Source organism: Humulus lupulus, chromosome 3, assembly GCF_963169125.1.
Source record: "Humulus lupulus chromosome 3, drHumLupu1.1, whole genome shotgun sequence".
NCBI classification, from domain to species: Eukaryota; Viridiplantae; Streptophyta; class Magnoliopsida; order Rosales; family Cannabaceae; genus Humulus; species Humulus lupulus.
The window spans coordinates 206,991,433-206,997,693 of record NC_084795.1 but is presented as its reverse complement, the minus strand read 5'-3'; positions in this window follow the sequence as shown (position 1 = coordinate 206,997,693).

Sequence of the window (6,261 nt, the reverse complement as noted above, 5' to 3'; positions counted from 1 at the left end):
TACTGGATGAGTCACACACTACGCCATACTCGCTTCATCCGGGTACCACGAAGATGTATCAGGATCTACGGACATTATATTGGTGGCCCGGGATGAAGAAGAATGTGGTGGAGTATCTATCTAGATGTTAGACATGTCAGCAGGTAAAGGCTGAGCATCAGCGACCAGCGGGATTGCTTCAGCCTTTGGGTATCCCAGAATGGAAGTGGGAGGACATCACCATGGATTTTGTAGGAGGGTTACCTAGAACAGTGGGACTTTGTGACTCGGTGTGGGTGATAGTAGACAGATACACTAAGTCAGTTCATTTTCTACTAGTGAAGTCGACCTATACAGTGGAACAGTATGCAGAGTTGTATGTGAGGGAGATAGTTCGTCTCCATGGGGTTCCAAAGTCTATTGTGTCAGATCGAGAACCCATCTTTACCTCCAAGTTTTGGGGAGCTCTGCAGAGAGCCATGGGGACTCAACTGAAGTTTAGCACAACTTTTCATCCTCAGACTGACGGACAGTCAGGAGGACGATTAAGGTATTGGAGGCCATGCTTAGGGTGTGTGTGATTGACTTCGAGGGATCTTGGAGTAAGTATCTTCTGTTGATCGAATTTTCATATAACAATAATTACCATTCAACGATTGGAGTGGCTCCTTACGAGATGTTATATGGAAGGAAGTGTAGATCATCCATACATTGGGATGAGATGGGTGAGAGGAGGTACTTAGGACCAGATATGGTTCAAAAGACTAATGAGGCTATTAAGAAGATTCGAGCTAGAATGCTTGCTTCGCAGAGTAGACAGAAAAGCTACGCTGATCCTAAGCGTTGGGACGTGGAGTTCTAGGTTGGGGACCACGTGTTTCTGCGAGTCTCACCCCTGAGAGGGGTGAGGAGATTTGGGGTAAAGGGCAAGCTGAGCCCTTGGTTTGTTGGACCTTTCGATATTCTAGAAAGGATTGGACAGGTGGCTTATAGGTTGGCCTTGCCACCGTCGCTGTCAGGAGTTCATGATGTGTTCCATGTCTCCATGTTGCGGAAATATGTTTCAGATACAACACATGTGCTGAAGTATGAGGATTTGGAGTCATAGATATATTTGTCCTATGAAGAGTGACTAGTTCAGATTTTGGACCGGAAGGATAAAGTTTTACGGAATAAGACAATTCCGTTAGTTAAAGTATTGTGGAGAAATAGCAAGGTCGAGGAGGCGACCTGGGAGCTCGAATCAGCAATGCGGGATCAGTATCCCGAGTTATTCAGGTAAATTTCGAGGACGAAATTCCCATTAGGAGGGGATAGTTGTAACGACCCCAAATTTGCTAATAAGGCTTAAGGGCTTTGATTAGTGTGCCAGGAGGGCATAATTGAGTTAAATGTGATTTGAGTGAGTTAATTGATTTAAATGCATAATTATATGATTAAAATGCTTGTATGATTATATTGATGTTAATGTGATATATATGGTATATGTGAGAACCACATTATTATGTGGGTACGTTTGTAGAGCACAACTCGAGGCGATCCTAGGGCTAGATAGCGGGAAAAGGTCACAACGGGGCTTAACAGTTGACTTTGGATAAGTCGGGGGTATTTTAGGTATCAGGTAGTTATTTAGACTATCGGGTTATGAACATAAATATATGGAGATATTTTTGAGGTTAGGAAGTCTAGGCGGGAATATTGAGGAATTTTACCGTTTTTCCCTCGGGGACATTTCGGGCACCCCGAGCCTCGGGTTTGACCTAAGTGATAAAGGATAGACTTACAAAATAATAGAAAATAGTAGAACAAAATTAAACCGACTTTTCTTTCTCAGCCTATTCGTTCTCTTTTCTCTCAAGGAAAAACAGAAGCTAAACACATAAATTTGGAGGATTGGAGCTGGAATTTCAGCTGGAATTTAGTGAATTGAAGAGAGGATTTTGAGGTTTAACTCAAGGATTATCCAAGAAATTTAATTAGTACTAAGGTAAGCAGTGATTCCTTTCCTTTTTGGTTAGAAAATTCTGAGTTCTAGCTGGGTGTTGAGATAGTTGCAATTTTGATGTTTAAGGATGAATTTAAGCTGGAAGCTTGGGAATTAGCTGGGGATTTACTTGGATTCTGCTTAGAGAAGGGGTTCAGCTGAAGAGGTAAGCTATAATTCATGATTTAGAAGCTTAAATTTGAGTTTTGACTGGCTGGTTTTAGTGTTTGAAGTTCTTGAGTTTCAGAAATTGAAAAGAGACTTTAATGTGTGTTAGGCTGGGTTTTTCTGATGAATTATGTTGCTAAAGTCATCTTAAAAGTGTGGGAATGATCGTTATTGAAATAGGAAGCTTTGGGATGATTTTGGGTAAGGTTAAAGAGTTGGAAATGGTGGAATTTCTGGGCTCGAAGGAAAGGGCCACGACTTTGCTCTAGAGTACTGCGGCCCTAGGATGAAGATGAGCTTGGAGGGCTCGGCCAGGGGTGAGCGCTGCGGCGCCCAAAGCAAGGTCCGCGGTGCGTGTCTTCTTCCAAGGAGGCCTTAAGTTCTGTTTTAGGGCAGGGCTGCAGCCCTTAGATGCATACTTGAACGTTTAGGGTTCTTAAGCACGGGAATCGAGCCTAGTGTGCTTGGGATCAATTTCACCACCTTGCTTGGTGAGATTTGATTTCCCGGAAGTTAGTTTTGTACCCGAAAACCTATATTTGGATATTAATGGAACTTAATACCTTGGTTGTGATTAGGTGCTAAAGCTAGGGCTCGGGAAAGGATCGTGCTCGAGGGACGTCGCTTGTAATTAATAAACGAAGAAGTTAAAGGTAAGAAAACTACACTCGGTTGTATATTTGAAACGGGACTAAGGGCTCCCTGATATGTATGTTTGAAAGAATGGTATTATTCCATGTAAATAGTAAACCAATGGCCTAAGCGTGCCAAGGTTAAACTAGCGCACAGGGTGCGGCTCAGCCACTGGTAGCCGAGGACAGCTTATTATGCACTGAGCTCGGTTTAAGCGGGCCGGAGTCAGTGGGTTAAACAGAGGGTGCGGCCTAAGTTTTCGACCCTGATTATTGTGTATTTTGGCCATTAAAGATGATTATGGTGACTATTGAGTAATTTGATTATTAATGGTGTTTATTTGTATCTTGGATTATGTTTACATGCTATAGAGTTGATATGAATATTGAGTGATTGAACATGCTTAAAAGGTTACTTGTCTGATAATACTGTATGTGATGTGTATTATGTTTTCTTTCTGGGCTTTGGCTCACGGGTGCTGCGTGGTGCAGTAAAGGCAAGGGCAAGCTTGATCAGCCCTGATTTGGAGAGCTCTGCGAGCTGAATGTACATGACTGGCTGCTCAGCCACCACGGTTCAGAGGGAAGGCAGGGATGAGAGGACCGAAATTGCTTACTTTGTCTTAGTATGGCTGATGAATGTCTTTAACTTTTGAGATTTTGTAAACCAACTTTTAAACACTATTTTCTTTTTGGGATCCCATATGTGAAACTGTTTAATTTTATAAAATGTATCTTTTGAGGCCAAAACTTATTTTTAACCCGAGCACACTTATGATTAGTGACACGTTTTAATTAAATGACTTGATTAGCAAGTCTTGCACCTTTATAAGTACACAGTGTAACGGTCTTGGCTATCTAGGGCGTTACATAATATATCACAATATAATTTGAGGCCAGAGCTCAACAATTTCTGACAACATATTTGCTAAACAATAGGGGAAACAGAGTCTCAATACTAAGATCTAGCCAATAAATATCCCCATCAAGGGTAACTATCTAGTTACCTAGGGCATCGCTACTTATCCAAAAGTAAATCCCTCACAAGGGTAACCATCAAGTTACCTAGGGTATTGATACTATTCAAGAGTGTCATCGAAGTTACACAGGTTTACAAAGACTTCTACGTTAATCAGTGGTGCTGGCAAGCAGTTGCCCCTAGGGTGTTCAACCTCACTCAAACTTGGCAACCCCTAGTATATCTAGACACTCTCACTAAATGGCCATTATTCACGACTGCTATCTGGGAATAACTTATCAGAGCACTTGCTCGGGTTCCAACCCTTCAACGACTAAGTAAGCATGAGGGCCCCTAGGTCCCATTCATTTTGGTTCCCCTAAGTTTAAACCAGCAATCCTCACCTCTTGTCCACTCGTTGCAGTAGTGAACCAGACATAATAAAATCAAACAAGCAGTGTGACGGGGATTAGCCGTCTAGGATATGATCGATATCTACTGATCATATTTTGTGAATCAGCACCTACTAAACTAACGTCTACACGTAAACTCTCTACAAAAGTGCATACATGTGCATGTGTCTCTATACTAACATACATTACACTAATCGTTTCATGTTGTAGCCTTACAATAGAAGTTGACTTACTTGGAGTCCTTAGCTCTTAGCAGGATTTCACCCTCCAGCGTACAATCCAATTATGCTTAGCCAATACTATGTTATCCATACAGTATACTCGGATTAATTATGGAACTAAAAATTCATTATTGTTATTTTGGGCAGTTTGCTCATTTTCAAAATCATTTGTAAGGATTAAAGATCCTTATTTGGTTTTAAATCCATTCAAAAAATTCATACGCAAAAATTTGAGACTAAATCCTAAGTCTCGGGGAGACCTATCCTATGGTCTCAATACCTAGGCTCAAGTATCGCAATACTATTTCCCATAATCCCTAAAAATCTTATTTTTTTTAAAAGTTCCGCTATTAACCCGTACTTTCAACAAGTCGGTTAAATATATAAAAGATTTTAGCCGGTATTATATCTAGAAAATACCAATTAAATTCCTCAATTATTTTTCAAGAAAATAATCTCTTAATTTTATTTTTATTTTTCTTAAGGTTTTAATCTCTAAAAATTGTCTTAAGAAAATAGGCTAATTTTAACTTAATTAGGAAAACCGTTAATAATTGCTTATCTTGACTAGTTAATTCTTTGAAATCAATTAATCAAGTTTACTCACTAAAAATAATTTACTTAATTATTCGATCAAAATATAGGGTTTTAAACCCTCTTTTAATTCATTAAATTTATTAATAAATTAAATATTTTATTTTTAGAAAGAATAAAAATAATTCTCACTAAGTGTAAAAACCTCATTTTTCACATTTTTAACCACATAATTTGTTAGGTCATAACTTGAAATTTACTTATCCAATTATTACAAAAATTTCTTAGCTCAATATTTGTTATTCCATTTAGGTCTCTGTAAAATCTTAGGTCAAAATGAGCATATTTCATTGGTGAAAACACTTTTCAAACATTGAGGTAAAAATGACCTTATTTTTTCTAAACTTTGGCACTTAATGACTCTCAAACCATTCAGTATTTTTTTTACCATATTTTACGAAGGCATAATAGAGTATTCCAAAAAAATCTCCACAAAACTTTAGGAAAAATTGGGTTCATTTGACCTATACAATGGCTGTCCAAACTTGGTCCCAAAACTGAGAATACGAAAAAACTTTTTTTTACCTAAATTTTGAAATAGCATAACTCATTCATTTCTAAACATTTTTTAGCGTTTCAAAAGCTCAAATTCATGTAATCCATCTCAAAAATATCACAGTACAATTTATTTTTACAAAATCAATTATATAGTTGATGCTTGATCCTCTGGAAATCAAGGCTCAAAAACCTTTTTTTTTTGGGTTTTAGGGTTTCCAACAAAATCCTTAGGGATTTTGGTACTTTTTAGGGTTTTAACCCGAGGGCTCGGGGGATGATTCCACCACCCTATTTGGTGGGATTGGAGGTCCTGAGAGTACGGGATTGGCCCCGAGATTGGGTTTTAGAAGTTGAACTCATTGAAACAACGTTTATGGTAGTGGCTAAGTTATCGCTAAAGGCTTGGAAACAGGATCGTGTTCGAGGGTCATTCATTGGTAACCAGTGCTTGGACCAAACGTAAACAAACTGCACCCAGTATGTGATGCATGAGATACATGTGATTAGGGCATAACATGAATATTGATTATGGAATTGATCAGAGCTTTAGACTCTGTAAATGTGCATGATTGTAATTATGCTAGTGATTGTTGTGTAAGCCTGTTGAATGCCCTACATTTGGATATTTGACATATGATATATGCCTGGTTGCATTGCCTACTTGGGAGTGGCACTAACCTATGAGTCAGAAAACAGCATGAGTCGTATGGTATTGGCTTAAGAGCCAAGAACGGCATTGAAGTGTTCAACACAAGCCAAAATGATTAGATCTAATCAACATAAGCATTGAAAGAATCATCATGACCATTAATTC